General features: G+C 40.0%; 1 pseudogene; it reads left to right on the forward strand.

The window, feature by feature from the left end:
• Positions 1–415: 415 nt before the first annotated feature.
• On the forward strand, positions 416–726 carry LOC130707166 (transcription and mRNA export factor ENY2-like; annotated as a pseudogene).
• The last annotated feature ends 22,445 nt before the right edge of the window (positions 727–23,171 follow it).

Consider the following 23,171-nt stretch of genomic DNA (forward strand, 5'->3'; position numbering starts at 1 on the left):
GCTACAGCAAACAATAAAGGAAGGAATGAACAAAGTCCCTTCTTTACAAAAGGCAACATTCTCAGAACTTTAGGAGATACAAAAGATAAAATGAGATACTTGCACTTACGGAATTGAGTGGAAAAGATGTAAATAAATAAAAAGTTTTAAGTATTAATAAATAAATAACAATATTTTTTTTTAAGAAAAAAAAAAAAGTAACAACATGTGCCTTTAAGCCCTGACATGAAATATTTTGGGGAAAACCTGGCAAAAAAGGCCTGAACTATACACGCCCTGACCAAATACCACAATATCAAAATTTGTCCTTGCCCCAAGAAGTAGACTGGATTAACAGCCAGTGGCTATGACCTTAAACAAGGAACATCCAAAGTCGCTGTGTCCCTTCCATAAAGATATATGCTAGGTCCGAGCAGCCGAAGAGTGTGGTTAGCAAGATGAACAAAGATGCGCAGATGAGAGCAGCAATTAACCAAAAGTTGATAGAAACTGGAGAAAGAGAAGGCCTCAAAGAGTTGCTGAGAGCTAAATTAATTGAATGTGGCTGGAAGGATCAGTTGAAGGCACACTGTAAAGGTAATTAAAGAAAAAGGACTAGAACACGTTACTGTTGATGACTTGGTGGCTGAAATCACACCAAAAGGCAGAGCCCTGGTACCTGACAGTGTAAAGAAGGAGCTCCTACAAAGAATAAGAACATTCCTTGCTCAGCATGCCAGCCGTTAAGATTGAATTAGATTGTGTTGTTTTGTGGTTTTATTTCTGAAAGTAAAACTTGCCATAAATTAGGAATTGATTTCCCAATATAAAATCCTTTTTTGTATGATGGTATACAGTTTTCAGTAATGATGTATACAATTGTATTGATATTTTTCCCTAAAGGTGTTATTTTAATAAATATCTCATGAATGAAAAAAAAAAAAAAGATATATGCTGAGGAGGAAAAGTATATTCAATATCCTGCTTAGGTCTTCTTTGTTTAGAAAACCTGGCTGCTTGTTCAGTCTTTTATTACACATCTCCATAAACAAATTGGGAGAAATTTGGCTCTCTGTATTCCCTGATAAGATGTAGGAAAACTCTATCCTTCTCAAACTCTTCCAAAAAATTGCAGAGGAAGGAACACTCCCAAACTCATTCTATGAGACCACCATCACCCTGATACCAAAACCAGACAAATATACTACAAAAAAAGAAAATTACAGACCAATATCACTGATGAATATAGATGCAAAAATCCTCAACAAAATACTAGCAAACAGAATCCAACAACACATTAAAAGGATCATACACCACGATCAAGTGGGATTTATCCCAGGGATGCAAGGATTCTTCAATATATGCAAATCAATCAATGTGATACACCATATTAACAAATTGAAGAATAAAAACCATATGATCATCTCAATAGATGCAGAAAAAGCTTTTGACAAAATTCAACACCCAGTTATGATAAAAACTCTCCAGAAAGTGGGCATAGAGGGAACCTACCTCAACATAATAAAGGCCATATATGACAAACCCACAGCAAACATCATTCTCAATGGTGAAAAACTGAAAGCATTTCCTCTAAGATCAGGAACGAGACAAGGATGTCCACTCTCACCACTATTATTCAACATAGTTCTGGAAGTCCTAGCCACGGCAATCAGAGAAGAAAAAGAAATAAAAGGAATACAAATTGGAAAAGAAGAAGTAAAACTGTCACTCTTTGCGGATGACATGATACTATACATAGAGAATCCTAAAACTGCCACCAGAAAACTGCTAGAGCTAATTAATGAATATAGTAAAGTTGCAGGATACAAAATGAATGCACAGAAATCTCTTGCATTCCTATACAGTAATGATGAAAAATCTGAAAGAGAAATTATGGAAACACTCCCATTTACCATTGCAACAAAAAGAATAAAATACCTAGGAATAAACCTACCTAGGGAGACAAAAGACCTGTATGCAGAAAACTATAAGACACTGATGAAAGAAATTAAAGAGGATACCAACAGATGGAGAGATATACCATGTTCTTGGATTGGAAGAATCAACATTGTGAAAATGAGTATACTACCCAAAGCAATATACAGGTTCAATGCAATCCCTATTAAATTACCAATGGCATTTTTTACGGAGCTAGAACAAATCATCTTAAAATTTGTATGGAGTCACAAAAGACCCCGAATAGCCAAAGCAGTCTTGAGGGAAAAAAATGGAGCTGGAGGAATCAGACTCCCTGACTTCAGACTATACTACAAAGCTACAGTAATCAAGACAATATGGTACTGGCACAAAAACAGAAACATAGATCAATGGAACAAGATAGAAAAGCCCAGAGATTAACCCACGCACCTATGGCCAACTAATCTATGACAAAGGAGGCAAAGATATACAATGGAGAAAAGACAGTCTCTTCAATAAGTGGTGCTGGGAAAACTGGACAGCTACATGTAAAAGAATGAAATTACAACACTGCCTAACACCATACACAAAAATGAACTCAAAATGGATTCGAGACCTAAATGTAAGACCGCACACTATAAAACTCTTAGAGGAAAACATAGGAAGAACACTCTTTGACATAAATCACAGCAAGATCTTTTTCGATCCACCTCCTAGAGTAATGGAAATAAAAACAAAAATAAACAAATGGGACCTAATGAAACTTCAAAGCTTTTGCACAGCAAAGGAAACCGTAAACAAGACGAAAAGACAACCCTCGGAATGGGAGAAAATATTTGCAAACGAATCAACGGACAAAGGATTAATCTGCAAAATATATAAACAGCTCATTCAGCTCAATATTAAAGAAACAAACACCCCAATCCAAAAATGGGCAGAAGACCTAAATAGACATTTCTCCAAAGAAGACATACAGACGGCCACGAAGCACATGAAAAGATGCTCAACATCGCTAATTATTAGAGAAATGCAAATCAAAACTACAATGAGGTATCACCTCACTCCTGTTAGAATGGGCATCATCAGAAAATCTACAAACAACAAATGCTGGAGAGGGTGTGGAGAAAAGGGAACCCTCTTGCAATGTTGGTGGGAATGTAAATTGATACAGCCACTATGGAGAACAATATGGAGGTTCCTTAAAAATCTAAAAATAGAATTACCATATGACCCAGCAATCCCACTACTGAGCATACACCCAGAGAAAACCATAATTCAAAAAGACACATGCACCCGAATGTTCATTGCAGCACTATTTACAATAGCCAGGTCATGGAAGCAACCTAAATGCCCATCAACAGACGAATGGATAAAGAAGTTGTGGTACATATATACAATGGAATATTACTCAGCCATAAAAAGGAACGAAATTGAGTCATTTGTTGAGACGTGGATGGATCTAGAGACTGTCATACAGAGTGAAGTAAGTCAGAAAGAGAAAAACAAATATCGTATATTAATGCATGTATGTGGAACCTAGAAAAATGGTCAGATGAGCCGGTTTGCAGGGCAGAAGTTGAGACACAGATGTAGAGAATGGACATATGGACACCAAGGGAGGAAAACTGCGGTGGGGTGGGGATGGTGGTGTGCTGAATTGGGCGATTGGGATTGACATGTATACACTGATGTGTATAAAATTGATGCCTAATAAGAACCTGCAGTATAAAAAAACAAACAAACAAAACAACTAATACTAAACTTTCATTGGGTTATTTGTATGGAAATATGTTAATATAAATGTTTCAGACATTACATGAAATTTCTAAAAATCTTATATTTGTATTTGTATGGAAATATGTATGGAAATATGTTAATATAAATGTTTCAGACATTACATGAAATTTCTAAAAATCTTATATGTTCTGGTATAATGTTATAAGTAATAATCCTAGTTATTACTTTAAAATGTATATCTCAGAAATAACTAATTTTCTTGTCAACTGCATTATTATGAACTTTCATCAAATCTTTAACTGTGGTCATTTTTAAGTCTTTTCTCATTTACAGACAGTTCTGGGTGTACTCTGATGCTTTTGCAAATATGTTCCTATTAAAGGGTTTCATCTTCAAGAAATTCATGGAAAAGACTCTGACAAGTACAGGTTTCTGGTAACTGACTGTACTGCTGAACTGAATGAATAAGCATTTTCAGCACCCTAATGAAAAACTGATGAACTCAAAAAAGTGCTAACAAAAGATCAAGATGAAAAAAAAAATTTAATTACATGGGACTGAGTGAACTGATGAGGATGAGTATAATTTTTGTGACTTTCTGTCTGAATTTAAAAAAAAATCCCACAAGGACTCAGAGGCAAAGAATATACAAATCAATTTTCACTGCAAAGTAAAGGAGCTGTTACAGTGGAGGATTACTGGACTGAATGTCAATATTATGACATAGTATGAGTGTGTTTCAGGTTTGGTAATTGCAATCATTGTTGCTTTTGTTGTGGTCATCCATGTACAATGCTTCGTGTCAGTCTATTTATCTCTTGTAAAAATAAAATACACTGTGTGTGTGTGAAAAACAAAAAACAACAACAAAAAAAAAAGATGTAGGAAAACTGGGATTGGGAGGACAATAATGTGGGCCAACAATTTTAGCCCAGGAAAGATATTAATAAATATTGGGCCATACATCTGCCCTATGTACCTACCTGGCATTCATTTAGATATTCCCCACAAAGACTTGACTGTAGACAAATCCACTCCTAGGTCCATACCAACTGCCAAGTACATCAGGCAAACCACTAAGATTACTAAAACCTCCCACTTTTGGTGTATTCTTCAATACACCATCTTCCAACTGATCCCCCCATAATAAAACTCATGCAAGTGCCCCTTTAATTTAAAAACTTTTTAACTGTTATAAAAGCTTCCATTTGAAAAATTTTTATGACAGAGATTAAAAAAAAAATACTTTGGATTCCCTGATTCCAAACATTTACTTATGAAAATGCACTTATTTCTTACCTTATCAATATATTTACACTTACAAGGATTCATCTTGCACCAGTCTTCTACATCGAAAAATTACAGCCCACAATAGACCAAATTCAAGAATTTCCTTTTATATAATGAATGTCGGCTCATCGTTCTCAGTTCTATTAAGTTGCAAATTCTGTGAAACTAGTTTACTTTAAAAAGTAAGTTACAAAGTTAGCCTCAATGGGGAAAAAAATTTTGCTGGCACAAGAAAAAATTAGTGATGAAATTTGACCTTAACAAATTATTTGATGTGAATACAAAGGCCTCTGGCTTGTGAAGACTGTATTTTAGTTCCCAGCTACTGAATGAAAAGAAAAATGTATCAACTTACCAACAACTGATGCACCTCTTTCTGCAAAAGCCAGGGCATAGGCTCGGCCCAATCCTATTGAAAACAAAAGAAAAAAATCAGAAGGTTGAGCAAATGTTAGCATAATTTTTCTGGTCCACTCAACTCAATCCCTATTGCAAAGTAACTGGTGAGCAATTAATTACATTACAAAGGTAGAGCTTTCATTGGTACTCTCAGCCTCTACTTCACCTACTTCTACTTTCAGGGGTTGGAAAGCTTAAAACTGTATTTTCCACCTATTCTACCTACCATTTCCTATCATTCTACCTAGCTTCTAGGATGGACGCTAGATGTGAATTGGGTTCCACCATTAAACGCATTTGCATGAAATGTGGAAGGAGGGAATGAGGCAGAAGCCACCTTACTGTGACTTTTGGATGTTACTGTTGGTTAAGAAGCTGATTTCTTGAGGCTTCCTAGGTATTAAGCAGGTATAGTGGCAGCTTCTAGATCTAGCTCCCTAATTTCTGGATGGCAGCTTCCATTCTCTAGATCCCTGGGGCCAGTGGCTATTTGGGCTGTGGCAGTTCCAATGGTAGCCTCAGAGGTAGTGGCTCCCCTAATGGGCCAGTTTTATACTGTTCCATAAGGAATTCCAAGAGGAACTGCCTAAAACCCAACTGCTTAAATTAAGTCCTTTCTTGTTTCAAATATCTAGTGGTTTCTATATCCTGCTCTGAACCTTGACTACATAATCACCACACACAGGAAATATTTAATTCAGACTCAAAGGTATGAGGTGTAAATTTATACATCCAAAAATGGATACGTGCCCATATAAATTGTATAGGCAGAGAATATCTCAGGAAGACTATATAAGAGACTGGCAATTAGTGGTTACCTCTGGGGAACAGAATTATGTAACTAGCAACAAGGGGTGGAAAGCTTACTTCTGCATTGTTTAAATTATTTTAACATGCACACGTTTTTTTGTTTTTTTGCTTTTTTCCTTTTTGCATGGAAATTTATTGTGCCCAGTTTTACAGAACATCCCTTACAATTGCCCAGGCCCAGGTCCTTCCCCCCAGATAAGCCTTTGATAACATTCTCCATGTCTCCCATTGTTACTGGTCAGCAGAAGGGTTTCACTTCTTCTGGTGTCAATGTGGATCATCTGAATTTCCCTGAGCAGGCTGGACACCTGAGGGGTGACCAGCACCACCAGCCTCCTGGTGGCCCTGTGGTCCCGCAATGATTGCCCCAGCACCAAGGCCCCCTGGCAGTAGACGTCATTGGTAGCCAGCGTGACAAACGCCTGGTCAGACACCGGCATGGTTTGAGGCCCAGCGCGCCCTGGGCACCGGGCGGCCAAGTGCGCCTGGGCGCGGGGCGGGCTCGAGCAGGGCCTGGCGGAGGCGTCGTCTCCAGGCGACCCGCGCGGACTTCCAGGCCTGCGGCGCTCCGGCAGCCTCTGCCCGGGACGGCGCCCCTGCCCTGCGCCCACCACGCGTCCCCGGCGCCCCAGCGCCTCGGCCCGGCCGGCGGGGCTGCGCTCCGGAACCACGGCCCCGCCCCCGCTCTGCCGCCCCGGGCGCCGGTCCACGCGGCCGCCGCAGCCCCGCGCCAGGCCGGCACCGCCTCGTGCCCCTGACGCCCCGTGCACACGTTTTTTTAAATGTAATTGAGAAATTTAATTGGTAGTTTAAATTTAATTTGAATTAACTGATAAACAAGTAAACAAATATTGAGATGGCTAAATTATCAGGCTCTTCTAAAAAGGACCCAAACTATAAAGTTTTCCAAAACTAAAAGATCACCAAATAATTTATTTTAAAATTTAATCCACTCTGAATGGATGAGAGAGAACCCACCCAATATAATAACTCAAGTCTCCTCATATTTTATCAGATCTAGGCTGAAGCACTTGCTCGAAACATGAGGTTTTCAGAGAAATCAAATACTCATAACCAGAACGCAAAAAAAAAAAAAAAAAAGGTAACAAAGTAGAAAATCATCAGATGAAAGGAATGGGGTATGTCTCTCGTAGAGATTGATCTAAGTTAATCAGAGAATTATCTCAAAACCAAGCTATACAATTCTCTGAAAAGACATGTCAGTAATCTACTTTTACCATAAAGGCCCATGCAAACTGTACACAAATCTGTATATAAAGTTAAAAGTGACATTCTCCTCCCTGTTTCCCTGTAATACCACTCGTCCATTAACAGGTTCGTTAAGTGTCCTCCAACGTTTTTATATCTGTGCTTACATAAACATTATTTAAATACTTTATGTGTCTTTGTCTCCCCAACTAAACTAGAAGGTCCTTGTAGGTTGAGATTATGTCGTTCTTTTACATTTCCCACAATGCCCAGCACATCTTTACAGTCAAAATGCACAAAAAGGTAAAGCCAAGAGCCTCTATTTTCTCTTAATCCTCTTTTAAATCCTGTCTTAACTTTCTCCCACACCGAAGTTCATTGTCAACCGTCCTCTCTCCCCCATTTCTCTTCTGACCTTAACTTCTTTAGCACTGTCAAATATCAGTTGATTCTTTTCTCACAGTGCTTGTTCAGTGCTCTCTTCAGTGGGTTAGACTTCTCTCTGCTTCAAGCTGACAGAGCCTCTGAGATTAGCTTCCTGGACTATTTCACCTTCTAGCTTTACCAATCAAAGGAAGTCAAATGACTTCGAAACCTCTCCTGACTCCAGAATCTCCAACTACTCACACACTTCTCACTATCTCCAGAGCTACAGCTTGCTATTTTATAACCATCTCAAATTCACAATGGCCAGACTCCCTTCTTCCACGGCCCACCTCCACCACTCTCACAACTACATCCCCAGCAACTACTACAATCAGCTAATAAATACGAATTCCCGTTATACCACCCATCACGGCAAAATTGTTTCCCTTAATCCTAGACAATTCTAAACCTCTCCTTCCAGGTCTCCCATTAAACTATTCAATATTCCAAGCTAAACAACAGCACCTGAATAGTGCAAAGATATTTCTATTCATCTCTAGAACATGCGTGGGTTGGAGTCAGACTAATTCCCAGACACAGGCCTGGCAGGCATTCACGGACACCCTCCTGGGATGTTTAGCAGTGCCTCAATTCTACAGATATGTATCCTTAAATGAGAACCCCAAGACCTCAAGGACAACAGTCTTCATGAGAGGACTGGAATTAGATCTCAATCTCTCTTTCATAATGATGGCCCAGTGTAGACCTAATGACAGTCTCAACTTTACCACAAAATTATATCTGCCCCAGATCAGTATTCAAATCTAATGGCTAGTAATTGTATCATAATCCAGGCTCTTTAAAATATGAATCAGTTCATGAACAGGAGGTGCTAAATTCAGAACTGTCTAGTCACAACCCATTAATACTTCACAAAATCAATTTAGTGGGTTGTAACCTGCATTTACTTAATGAAACAGAATAGAAACGTTCAAAGTGCACTGCATTTACTATGTACCGTGTCATGAGCTTGTTTCAAATATGGTGCGTGTGTGTGTGTGTGTGTGTGTGTGTGTGTGTATACCAGGTCCTGGTATAAAATGTATTTCATACTGTGAATCACTCACTGTCAAAAGAGGTTTAAAACATGAGTGCTTTACTTAATTATTTCCATCAAAAGCAAAGTGTAAACAAAATGTTTTCCCAAAAACATAATCATTTTAGAATAAATATAGCTACGGATAGAAAACATTTGGCCACCAATTAATACTAAAGATATTTTCTGAAAGGAAGCATGTGAATCCATTTTATAAATGGAGACGTGAAAATACGTATGAATTAACTGTCAGAATTCCACTGTTTGTGACTTCTAATATATAATTCATATTAATTCTGCATTAGGTCCATTCTAGGTATAAGGCACTACCAGTGGGTAATCAAAGGCCCGTAAGGTCAACATCCCTGCACTTGGAGATTACAGAGATCATGGACAGGTGGGAAATAGTGTAAAACCTCACTGCAAAGCATCCGTGTGGGTATGAGTGGTTTGTCTTAAATTTTGTCCTTTAAAAATAGGGTTATTTGGGGACTTCCCTGGTGGTGCAGTGGTTAAGAATCCGCCTGCCAATGCAGGGGACACGGGTTCGAGCCCTGGTCCGGGAAGATCCCACATGCCGTGGAGCAAGTAAACCTGCGCGCCTAGAGCCCGGCTCTGCGACAAGAGAAGCCACCGCAATGAGAGGCCCGCGCACCGCAACAAAGACCTGATGCAGCCATAAATAAATAAATAGAAATAAAAATAGGGTTATTTCACATAACCAATCTCCACTTGGCTTCTGAAATACAGGAAGATCTGGCCCACTTCAGAAAGGCCTCTGCTCTCCAGTTCCTACTGCCCCCACCCCACTCTCATTTTATTCCTCTATCACCTGCCTGAGTCCTGCAGGCATTGGAGTTTGCAATCCGCTTGATAAACACACAAAGTCCAAAAAGGAGGACTCTTATCAGATGCCTTTTTTTAAAGAAGGTCCTCTCAAGAACTTAAAATCACCTGACAGAGGGAAAGATGATTGACTTTTCAAAGGCAAGGGGCTGACATCTCTACTACTGCGGGGGTGATTCCAGCCCCCAGACGGCTTTCCCGCCACGTTTAAAACACTTGACAGAGGCCTAGGGAGTCTATTAACAGGAAGAGTCGCAATCGATACGCACAGACGGGCGTCGGGATGAATTTTACCTAGTTTTGCAACCCGCAGCCGAGCCGGGCCTCTCTCCTCTCAAGACCTGAAGCCTTGAGAAGCTCCCACAGGGTTGGGGGCGGGTGGAGAAGTGGGCTGCACCAGGAGTTTCTGGCTCCCCACTCAAGGCTGGCCAGCCCCTCCTCACCATCCTCAGCCGATTAGGCGCCCGGAGAACAATCGTTGTCCGTCCTCCCACCCTCAACCCCACCGAGTCCAGTCGCTCGCTCCCCAAGCCGCCCCGCCACCGCTGCCCGCAGCCCAGATGCTGAGATCGCAGCTACAGCTGCGTGCGGATCCCGGACCGCTGGAGGACGCCGGCCCTCTAGCCTTCGCGTACTCACCTCCCCCCGCGCCGGTGACCAGTACCACCCGCCCGTCGAACCTCAACGGCGAGGCCATAAGTCCAGCCTGCAGCGACACACATACACGAGGAGAACTACTGGAGTTCAGACTGCGGGACAAGGAGGACAGGAGGACAGGCTGGGGCAGGACGGCAATGACCTGCCTGTTTCTGCGGAGGAGAGAGACGCCGAGTTTTCCAAGTGCGCCTGCGCAGCGATCCCTTGGAACTCTGGGAAATGTAGTCCAGCATGCCTCCAGTCGCGGCGAGAGCCTGCCCAAGAGGCTTGGCTTGAAAGGGCCAGTTCTGCGGCCGGAAGTAACGGGAGCTGCTGGGACCTGTGTAGTAAAATGATTGACTCCCCTAACTTCATTCATACTTTCATCCATCGTTTTGTCATTCACTCAACAAGCGTTTTCTGGATTTAGGCGAGGATGCAGCCCCTATCCTTAAGTAGCTTTCAGAAATAGCAAGGGGTAAAAAAGATTTCTTAGAATGTAATCCTTGGACCTCTTGGATGGAAACCACCTGGAAAAATGCAGAGTCCTGGGACCCCAGGCTGACCTCCTAAATGGAACTGTTACCAAACTGGTCAACTGGACCCTCACTAAAGTCCTAGCCAGGCGCCGACACCCAGGGAGGTTCTTTTTCCGCGCAGATTCGCACAGCCAATAATGAAACCTATGCTGAGACTGGAACAGCACAAGCTTTCATTAATGGCCAAAGAATGGAGAAGCGCAAATTTAGTTCGCAAATCAACTTCACAACCGAATTGGGACAGAGACACCATATGTTTAGGAGGGCCGAGGTAAAAGGGAGGGAATTGGAAAGAGTGGGAGGCATACTCACGTCTTATCTGAGAACAGGGTTGTGGTTTGGACACAGAACTGATGCAACACTCTTTTTCAGTCCTTGTATGGGCTTTTCCAGTTGTTGTCAAGGCGATCGTCACCTGTCATGGTGCCGGTGGATGGGCCCTTTAGCATGCTAACGTATTACAATGAGCGTATAATGAGGATCAAGGTCTACTGGAAGTCAAATCTTCTGTCATCTTGGGTCTAGTTGTTCTAACCAGTCCTTGCTTTTCTCTTTGCAGCTTCCTCCTGAACTTAGATAAGAACAACTGGTTTCCATTCGAGGGAGGGGCAGGGGTATGATTCTGGGGCAACAGCCTTGGTAACAGAATCTCAGGGGACAAAAAAGTGTCAACAGGTGCTCCTAAATGATTTTTGCTTTTGTATGGTGAGTACAGTCAAATGATGTAGGTTTTCTCAATTTTGACACTATTGAAATTTGGGGTCAATAATTTTTTTGTTATGTGGGGTTGTTCAGTGCATTCTAAGATGTCTAGAAACATCCCTGACCTCTACCCACTAGATGCCAGTAGCACCCACCCCCAAGTCACAAAAATCAAAATTGCCTCCAGACATTGCCAAATGTCCTCAGTTGGGGTGGGGTGGGGATAACCCCTGAAAGAGAACAACTAGTTTATACTAAGATAAACTAAGCCTCAGAAGTAACATTTTTGGAAACATAATTTTACTAGAATAAATAAACTTTAATGTTTATTTTCCAAGGTGAAAATAATGCTTTCTAAATAGTTACTAAATAGCTTCAGTGGTGTCCAATTTTCAAGCGTGAAATTTCATTTTGGGTATTGTCATGCACTTTAACACAACTGAATTGAACATATGAATCCTCATGTTGTATCTCATAAGTCAATATCTTAGGCAAAGAGGAATCTGAAACTTTTTGAATAATGGCTATGCTTGGTTTCCGATTAAGTCTCCATTTGTTCACACTCTCAATATACTATCTCTGTCCAAAAGACATAGTGATGATATGGGCTTCCCTAGTGGCGCAGTGGTTAAGAATCTGCATGCCAATGCAGGAGACACGGGTTCAAGCCCTGGTCCGGGAAGATCCCACAGGATGTGGAGTAACTAGGCCCGTGCGCCACAACTACTGATCCGGTGCTCTAGAGCCCACGAGCCACAAGCCACAACTACTGAGCCCACGTGCCGCAACTACTGAAGCCCTGGCACCTAGAGCCCGTGTTCCACAACAAGAGAAGCCACCACAATGAGAAGCCCGTGCATTGCAACAAAGAGTAGCCCCTGCTCACCGCAACTAGAGAAAGCCCACGTGCAGCAATGAAGACCCAACGCAGCCAAAAATAAAATAAATTTTTAAAAATAATAAATTAAAAAAAGACATAGTGATGATAAATACAAAAAGAGAATTATAAAGCTAGGATCAAACAAAAATCTTTGTATTTCCAGAGAGAAACCCAAAGCAGAGAATGGGGCTATACTCACAGACCTATCCTCACAACTTACTGGAATCCAAGTGCAGAAGCAGGAAAACATACCTGGAAGGTAAAGGTGATAAAGAAGATTGGGGCTCAGCTCTCTGAGAAGTCATCAGTTAGTGTCCTTCTGTTTATAAAAAAAAATTGTTTTAATAGCCATCCTGAAATTCTGCCTGGGGTTCAGTTGATATATAGAAAGAAACTTCCTCCATGAATGTCAGACATTCCTTATGAGATCATTTTACTTCTTCCTGAAGTTTATCCTTTAGAAAAGAGCTTCCCAGATGAGGTGTCATGAATGGGTTACAGATGTGCATGAAATATTGATAACCTTAACCCTTAGTGTGGCTGTGGAGAACAGAATGGCTAGAACCCCCTGGCTGATCTCTGGCCTGTGACCATTCTTATCTAGAGTTGACCCTTGAACAACATGAGTTTGAACTGTGCAGGACCACTTATGGGTGAATTTTTTTTCAATAGTAAATGCTACAGTACTACAAGATCTGAGGTTGGTTGAATCCATGGTGTGGCACCATGGATATGAAGGACCAACTATAAATTATATGAGGACTTTCAACTGCACAGAGGGTCAGCGCCCCAACCCCTGTGCTGTTCAAGGGGTTGTTCAACCCCTGTGTTGTTCAGCGCCCCAACCCCTGTGTACTTCTGTCAGAATACTGCAGGAATATTTTATATGTGTGATGCGATTTGAAAATATTTAGGAGTTAAAGTATTAGTACTTCTTATAAGAATCTTCATTAGCTTGCTAGGGCTGCCATAACAAATACCACAGACTACTGGCTTAAAAACTGCAATTTATTTTCTCACAGTTGGAGAGGTTGGAAGTTTAAGATCAAGGTGTCGATTGGTTTGGTTTCTTTTGAGGCCTCTCCTAATGACTGCAGATGGCTGCCTTTCACTGTGTCTTCACATGGTCTTTTCTTGCAGCAGATACCCTGGTGTCCCTTTGTACATCCAAATTTCCTCTTCTTACATGACACCAGTTAGATTGGATTAGGGCCCACTCTAACAGCCTCATTTTGACTTAATCTTCATTTTAAAGGCCCTATCTCTAAATACACTCACATTTTCTGGTCCTAGGGGTCAGGGTTTCAACAGAAGAATTTTGAGGGAACACAATGCAGCACCAACAGAGATTACTGTTGATAAACTCTTCCTATTTTACTTGAAAATATCTTCATTTCACCCTCAGTATTAAATGATAATTCAGTTGGATATAAAACTGTCAATCATAAACTATGATCAAGTGGGATTTATTCCAGGGATGCAAGGATTTTTCAATATCCTCAAATCAATCAATGTGATACAACACATTAACAAATTGGAGAATAAAAACCATATGATCATCTCAGAAAAGCATAAAAGCAGAAAAATCTTTTGATAAAATTCAACATCCATTCATGATAAAAACACTTCAGAAAGGGAGAAAAAAGGGAACACACCTCAACATAATAAAGGTCATATATGACAAACCCACAGCTAACATCATACTCAATGGTGAAAAGCTGAAAGCATTTCCTCTAAGATCAGGAAGAAGACAAGTATGACCATTCTCACCACTTTTATTGAACATAGTTTTGGAAGTCCTAGCCACAGCAATCAGAGAAGAAAAAGAAATAAAAGGAATCCAAATTGGAAAAGAAGAAGTAAAACTGTCACTGTTTGCAGATGGGATGATGCTATACGTAGAACATCCTAAAGACACTGCCAGAAAACTACTAGAGCTCATCAATGAATTTGGTAAAGTTGCTGGACACAGAACAAATACACTGAAATATGTTGCATTTCTATACACTGACAACAAAATATCAGAAAGAGAAATTAAGGAAACAATCCCATTTACCATCACATCCAAAAGAAATACAGAGGAATAAACCTAAGGAGACAAAAGACCTGTACTCTGAAAACTATAAGATGCTGATGAAAGAAATTAAAGACCCCACAAACAGATGGAAAGATATACTCTGTTCTTGGATTGGACGAATCAATATTGTTAAATGACCATACTACCCAAGACAATCTATAGGTTCAATGCAATCCCTATCAAATTACCAATGGCATTTTTTCACAGAACTAGAACAAAACATTTCACAATTTGTACGGAGACACAAAAGACCCCGAATAGCCAAAACAATCCTGAGAAAGAATGGAGCTGGAGGAATCATCCTCCCTGACCTCAGACCACACTACAAAGCTACAGTAATCAAAACAATAAGGTACAGGCACAAAAGCAGACATAGAGATCAATGGAACAGGATAGAAAGCCCAGAAATAAACCCATGCATTTATGGTCAATTAATCTATGACAAAGGAGGCAAGAATACACATTGGAGAAAAGACAGTCTCTTCAGTCAGTGGTACTGGGAAAACTGGTCATGTAAAAGAATGAAATTAGAACATTCTCTGACACCATATACAAAAATAAACTCAAAATGGATCAAAGACCTAAATGAAAGACTGGATACTATAAAACTCCTAGAGGAAAACATAGGCAGAACACTCTTTGACATAAATCGCAGCAATACTTTTTTGGATCTGTCTCCTAGAGTAATGGAAACAAAAACAGAAATAAACAAATTAAACTTAAAAGTTTTTGCACACAAAGGAAACCATAAACAAAACGAAAAAGACAGCCTACAGACTGGGAGAAAACATTTGCAAAGGATGCTACTGACACAGGAGTCATTTCCGAAATATATAAGCAGCTCATACAGCTGAATATCAAAAAAACAAACAACCCAAACAAAAAATGGGAAGAAGACCCAAATACATATTTCTCCAAAGATGACATACAGATGGCCAACAGGCACATGAAAAGATGCTCAATATTGATAATTATTAGGGAAATGCAAATCAAAACTGCAATGAGGCATCACCTTACACCGGTCAGAATGGCCATCATTTAAAAGTCTACAAATAATAAATACTGGAGTGGGTGTGGAGAAAAAGGAACCCTCCTACACTGTTGGTGGGAATGTAAACTGGTGCAGCCACTGTGGAAAACAGTAGAGAGATTCCTTAAAAAAATAAAAGTTGAGTTACCATATGATCCTGCAATCCTACTCCTGGGCATATATCTGAAGAAAACTCTAATTCAAAAATATACATGTACCCCAATGTTCACAGCAGGACTATTTACAATAGCTAAGACATGGAAACAACCCAAATGTCCATCAATGGATAACTGGATAAAGAAGGTATGGTATATATATATATACAATGGAATATTACTCAACCAAAAGAGGAATGAAATAATGCCATTTGCAGCAACATGGATGGACCTAGAGAATATCATATTAAGTGAAGTAAGTCAGTCAGAGAAAGACAATCATCATATGATATGACTTATATGTGGAATCTAAAAAAATGATACAAATGAACTTACTTACAAAACAGAAATAGACTCACAGACATAGAAAGCAAACTTATGGTTACCAAACGGGATAGCAGGGGGCATGGGGGGAAGATAAATTAGGAGGTTGGGATTAACCTATACACAACACTATATATAAAATAGATACACAATGAGGACCTACTGTATAGCACATGGAACTATATTCAATATCTTGTAACAACCTATAATGGAAAAGAATCTGAAAAAGAATAGATATATATACATATGTATAACTGAATCACTTTGCTGTACATCTGAAACTAACACAACATTGTAAATTAACTATACTTCAATTTTTAAAAATTGTTTAAAAAATGTCAGCTGGTGTTATATAAAGTCTAGCGTATTATATATTATGCTAGATAATATGAATATTATGCATATTATACTATATTAAAAACTTTAAATTATCTTTCACATATACATATATATTTAACATATGCTGAATATACATATTTAAGTATACTCTAGAATATATTATATATAAAATAATATACATATGAATATATATGTGTGCATGTGTATGTGTGTGTGTATGTGTGTGTGTGTGTGTATATATATATATATATATATATATATATATATATATATATATATACACACACACACATATATATTCCAGCATATAGTTTTAAATGGCCAGGCATTTGAAGAAACAAGACAATGTGAACAAAATCCAGGAGAAATCAAAGGTTATAAAACAGACACCAAGGGCTTCCAGATAATAGATTTCAAAATAATTATTCTTATTTCGTTCAAGGTAATAAAAAATGATTGAAAATTTAAGCCATGAATGGAAAATTTTAAATGATCTAATGGATTTTTTAAAATAATAATAAAAACATAATGACTAGATTAAGAATTTCAAAAATGTATTTATTATCAAATTACACATGATAGAATTAGTGACCTGAGATAGGTCAGATAAAATACGTGAAATAAGCACATGGAAAAAATAAAAACATGAAATACTGGAAAAACTTAAAGGTCAAAGAGATGTGTAAGAATTCCAAAGTAGAGAAGAGAGAACCTGAAGAAAAAGCAATATTTGAGTAAATAATGACTGACAATTAACCAAAACTGATGAAAAATATATAAAGCATCTAATTTTAGAATATTCAGGTAAGATAAATACAAACAAAACTAAACCTGACTACATAATGGTAAAATTACAGAATATTGAAGAAAAGATGAAATCTTCTAGGTAGCCAGAAAGAAAGTGTTCAAATGAACAAAAGTTTAATTTACGTTTGGTTTTTTATTTCTCTATTTTTTCCAGTTTTCCAATTATTGAGAAATAATTGACATACATCATAGTATAAGTTTATGGTCTACAGCAGGATGGTTTGATTTTTTGATTTGCATATACTGTGAAGCAATTACCACAATAGGCTCAGCTCACATATAGATACAATAAAAAGAAAAAATAAGCAAAAAGGAAAAAACTGTTTCTCCTTGTTACGAGAACTCTCAGGGTTTACTCTCTTAACAACTTACCTATACAACACACAGCAGTGCTAGCTGTAGTCATCAAGTTGTACATTACATCCCTAATATTTATTTATCTAATAACTAGAAGTTTGTACCTTTTAACCACCTTCCTCCAGTTGCCCTTCCCCCCACCCTCAGCCTCTGGTAACCACAAGTCTGATCTCTTTTTCTATGAGTTTGACTTTTGTTTTTTAGATTCCACATATAAGTGAGATGACACAGTATTTGTCATTCTCTGTCTGATTTATTTCACTTAGCATAATGCCTTTAAGGTCCATACATTGTCAGAAATAGTAGAATTTCCTCATTTATCTGACTGAATAATATTCCATTTTGTGTATAGATACAACAACTTCTTTACTCATTTTATCTATCAATGTACACTTAGGTTGTTTCCATCTCTTGGCTATTGTAAATAATGCTGCTATGAATATGGGAGGGCAGATATCTTTTGAGTTAGAGTTTTCATTTTCTTTGTATATATTCCCAGAAGTATTAGAATTGCTGGGTAATATGGTAATCCATTTTTAATTTTTTGAGGATCCTCCATATTGTTTTGCAGTGGCTGTACCAATTTACAATCCCACCAAACCCTTTCTCCTCATCCATACCAGCATTTGGTATCTCTTGTCTTTTTTATAATGGCCATTCTAACAAGTGCGAGGTGATGTCTCATTGCAGTTTTAATGCATTTCCTTAGTTACTAGTAATGTTGAGCATTTTTTCCATGTGCCTGTTGGTCTTTCTTATATCTTCTTTGAAGAAATGTCTATGCAGGTTCTTTGCCCATTTTTTCATTGTTTGGTTTTTTTGCTGCTGATTTGTGTAAGTTCTTTATATATTTTGGATATTAATATCTAATCAGTTATAGGGTTTCATATATTTTTCCCATTCCATAGGTTGTCTTTTCACTTCGTTGATTGTTTCTTTTGCTGTGCAGAAGCTTTTTAGTTTGATGTAGTCCCACTTGTTTATTTTTGATTTTGTTGCTTGTGCTTTAAGTATCATATTCAAAAAATTACTACCAAGACCCATGTCAAGGAGCTTTATTCCAGGGATGGGGGGGAGGTGAAGTCAAGATGGCAGAGTAGGAGGATGCAGAGTTCACATCTTCTCACAATTAGGGCACCTACCAGGCTCTGGTGGGGGACCTTGGACACCTAAGGGGACGGGAGGAACCCCTGCACAACCAGGTAGGACGTGGGGGGTTGGGCAGAGGGAAGCAAAAGTGGAGGCAGGATGGGACTGGTGCTCCTGAGGGGCGGCTGGGGGAGGGGAGGGGTTCCAACACCCAGAGGGGCCCACTCACCACTAGGGGATCAGCGGGGACAGGGAGATACCTTCGGGGGATCAGAGGGGAATGTGGCCAGCATTTCCCCCACTTGCTCGGGCCCCAGCAAGCCTGCTGGGGTCCCAGGCCTGAACCTCCACCCTCTGGGGCCCCCTCCAGTCACGCATGTCCTGGGGGCATGGGAGGGAGGGTGGGAGCAGAAGTAGAGGTGAGAGAGAACCAGTACCCCAAGGGGCAGCTGCGGGAGGGGAGGGGTTCCTATGCTCGGAGGGGCCCACTCATGGTGAAGGGATCAGTGGGGATGGGGAGAGAACTTTGGGGGATCAGGGAATCAGAGGGGTATGCAGCCAGCATTTTCCCGACCTGCTCGGGCCCCGGCAAGCCTGCTGGGGTCCCAGGCCTGAACCTCCACCCTCTGGGGCCCCCTCCAGTCACGCATGTCCTGGGGGCATGGGAGGGAGGGGGGGAGCAGAAGTAGAGGCGAGAGAGAACCAGTACCCCAAGGGGCAGCAGGGGGAGGGGAGGGGTTCCCATGCTCGGAGGGGCCCACTCATGGTGAAGGGATCAGTGGGGATGGGGAGAGAACTTTGGGGGATCAGGGAATCAGAGGGGAATGCAGCCAGCATTTTCCCGACCTGCTCGGGCCCCGGCAAGCCTGCTGGGGTCCCGGGCCTGAACCTCCACCCTCCAGGACCCCCTCCAGCCACACTGAGCCTAGGCCCAGCTGCCCCTGCCTAAGCCCCGCACCCCCATCTAACCCCCAAAGGCCTTTTCTGGCATTTTTTCTTTTTTTTTCTTTTGCTGTTGTGGTTCTGTTTTGCCTTCTTGTTGTTGTTTCATTTATATTATTATTTTTTCTAATATATTTTTTATTTTTCTAACTTTATTTTATTTTTTATTCTTTGTTACTGTTCTGCTACTTTTAGTTTGTTGCCTTCTTTTTTTTTTTTCTTTTTTTTTGCTGCACCCTGCAGCGTGCAGGATCTTGGTTCCCAGGACAAGGGTCAGGCCTGAGACCTGTGGTGGGAGTACTGAGTCCAAACAGCTGGACTAACAAAGAACTTCAGACCCCAGGGAATATTAATTGGTGTGAGGACTCCCAGAGGTCCTCATTCTGGCACCAAGACCTGGCTCTACACAACTGTCAGCGTTGGACTGCGAACTCCAGTGTTGGACGCCTCAGGCCAAACAACCAGTAAGACAGGAACACAGCCCCACTCATCAAAAAAAGTGAGATGACAAAAAAATATGTTACAGAAGAAGAAGCAAGGTAAAAACCTAAAAGACCAAATAAATGAAGAGGAAATAGGCAATCTACCTGAAAAAGAATTCAGAGAAATAGTAGTAAAGATGATCCAAAATCTCAGAAATAGAATGGAGGCATGGATTGAGAAAATACAAGAAATGTTTAACAAGGACCTAGAAGAACTAAAGAACAAACAGTGATGAACAACACAATAACTGAAATGAAAAATACACCAGAAGGAATCAATAGCAGAATAACTGAAACAGAAGAATGAATAAGTGAGCTGGAAGATAGAATGGTGGAAATAACTGCTGAGGGACAAAATAAAGAAAAAAGAATGAAAAGAAATGAGGACAGTCTCAGAGACCTCTGGGACTACATTAAATGAACCAACATTTAAATTATAGGGGTCCCAGAAGAAGAAGAGAAAGAGAAAGGGTCTGAGAAAAAAACATTTTTTTTAATTAATTATTTATTTATTTATTTATGGCTGTGTTGCGTCTTTGTTTCTGTGCGAGGGTTTTCTCTAGTTGTGGCAAGCGGGGGCCCCTCCTCATCGCGGTGCGCGGGCCTCTCACTATCGCGGCCTCTCTCGTTGCGGAGCACAGGCTCCAGACACTCAGGCTCAGTAATTGTGGCTCACGGGCCCAGTTGCTCCACGGCATGTGGGGTCTTCCCAGACCAGGGCTCGAACCCGTGTCCCCTGCATTGGCAGGCAGACTCTCAACCACTGCGCCACCAGGGAAGCCCCTGAGAAAATATTTGAAGAGATTATAGTTGAAAACTTTCCTAACATGGGAAAGGAAATATCCACCCAAGTCCAGGAAGCACAGAGAGTCCCATACAGGATAAACCCAAGGAGAAACACACGAAGACACATATTAATCAAACTAACAAAAATTAAATTCAAAGAAAAAATATTACATGCAGCAAGGGAAAAGCAACAAATAACCTACAAGGGAATCCCCATAAGGTTATCAGTTGATTTTTCAGCAGAAACTCTGCAGGCCAGAAGGCAGTGGAATGATACATTTAAGGTGATGAAAAGGAAAAGCCAACAACCAAGATTACTCTACCCAGCAAGGATCTCATTCAGATTCGATGGAGAAATCCAAAGCTTTACAGACACGCAAAAGCTAAGAGAATTCAACACAACCAAACTAGCTTTACAACAAATGCTAAAGGAACTTCTCTAGGTGGGAAACACAAGAGAAGAAAAAACCCACAAAAACAAACCCAAAACAATTAAGAAAATGGTAATAGGAACACATATATCAATAATTACCTTGAGTGCAAATAGATTAAATGCTCCAAACAAAAGACACAGACTGGCTGAATGGATACAAAAACAAGACCTGTATATACACTGTCTACAAGAGACCCACTTCAGACCCAGAGACACATACAGACTGAAAGTGAGGGGATGGAAAAAGATATTCCATGCAAATGGAAATCAAAAGAAAGCTGGAGTAGCAATGCTCATATCAGATAAAATAGACTTTAAAATAAAGACTGTTACAAGAGACAAAGAAGGATACTACATAATGATCAAGGGATCAATCCAAGAGGAAGAAATAATAATTGTAAATATTTATGCAGCCAACATAGAAGTACCTCAATACATAAGGCAAATGCTAACAGCCATAAAGGCAGAAATCAACAGTAACACAATAATAGCTGGGGGGGAACTTCCCTGGTGGTCCAGTGGTTAAGAATCTGCCTTCCAATGCAGGGGACGCAGGTTCGATCCCTGGTCAGGGAACTAAGATCCCACGTGTTGTGGGGCAAGTAAGCCCATGTGCCGCAACTACAGAGCCCATACACTCTGGAGCCCATGTGCCACAGCTAGAGAGACTGCGTGCCGCAACTACTGAGCCCACATGCTCTGGAGCCCTGCACCACAACTAGAGAGAAGCCCGTGCACCGCAACAAAGATCCCGCATGCCACAACTAAGACCCAATGCAGCCGAAAATAAATAAATAAATATTTTAAAAATAATAATAATAATAGTGGGGGACATTAACACGCCACTTACACCAATGGACAGATCATCCAGACAGAAAATAAATAAGGAAACACAAGCTTTAAATGACACAATAGACCAGATAGATTTAATTGATATTTATAGGACATTCCACCCAGAAGCGGCAGAATACACTTTCTTCTCAAGTGCACAGGGAACATTCTCCAGGACAGATCACATCTTGGGTCACAAATCAAGGCTCAGTAAATTTAAGAAAATTGAAATCGTATCAAGCATCTTTTCTGACCACAACGCTATGAGATTAGAAATCAATTACAGGAAAAAAACCGTAAAAAACACAAACACATGATAGCTGAACAGCATGTTACTAAATAACCAAGAGATCCCTGAAGAAATCAAAGAGGAAATCAAAAAATACCTAGAAACAAATGACAACAAAAACACGATGACCAAAAACCTATGGGACTCAGCACAAGCAGTTCTAAAAGGGAAGTTTATAGCAATTCAATCTCACCTCAAGAAACTAGAAAAATCTCAAATAAACAATCTAACCTTACACCTAAAGCAACTAGAGAAAGAAGAACCAAAAAAAAAAGCCCCAAAATTAGTAGGAGGAAAGAAATCATACAGATCAGAGCAGAAATAAACTAAATAGAAATTAAGAAAACAATAGCAATAAATAAATAAGGTCAGTAAAACTAAGAGCTGGTTCTTTGAGAAAATAAACAAAATTGATAAACCTTTAGCCAGACTCATCAAGAAAAAAAGAGAGAGGACTCAAATCAATAAAATTAGAAATGAAAAAGGAGAAATTACAACTGACACCACAGAAATACAAAGGATCAAAAGAGACTACCACAAGCAACTCTATGCCAATAAAATTGACAACCTGGAAGAAATGGACAAATTCTTGGAAAGGTACAACTTTCCAAGACTGCACCAGGAAGAATTAGAAAATATAAACAGACAAATCACAAGTAATGACATTGAAACTGTAATTAAAAATCTTCCAACAAACAAAAGTTCAGGACCAGATGGCTTCACAGGTGAATTCTATCAAACATTTAGAGAAGAGCTAACTCCTATCTTTCGCAAACTCTTCCAAAAAATTGCAGAGGGAGGAACACTCCCAAACTCATTCTACG

The sequence above is a fragment of the Balaenoptera acutorostrata genome, chromosome 2, assembly GCF_949987535.1.
Source record: "Balaenoptera acutorostrata chromosome 2, mBalAcu1.1, whole genome shotgun sequence".
Lineage (NCBI taxonomy): Eukaryota > Metazoa > Chordata > Mammalia > Artiodactyla > Balaenopteridae > Balaenoptera > Balaenoptera acutorostrata.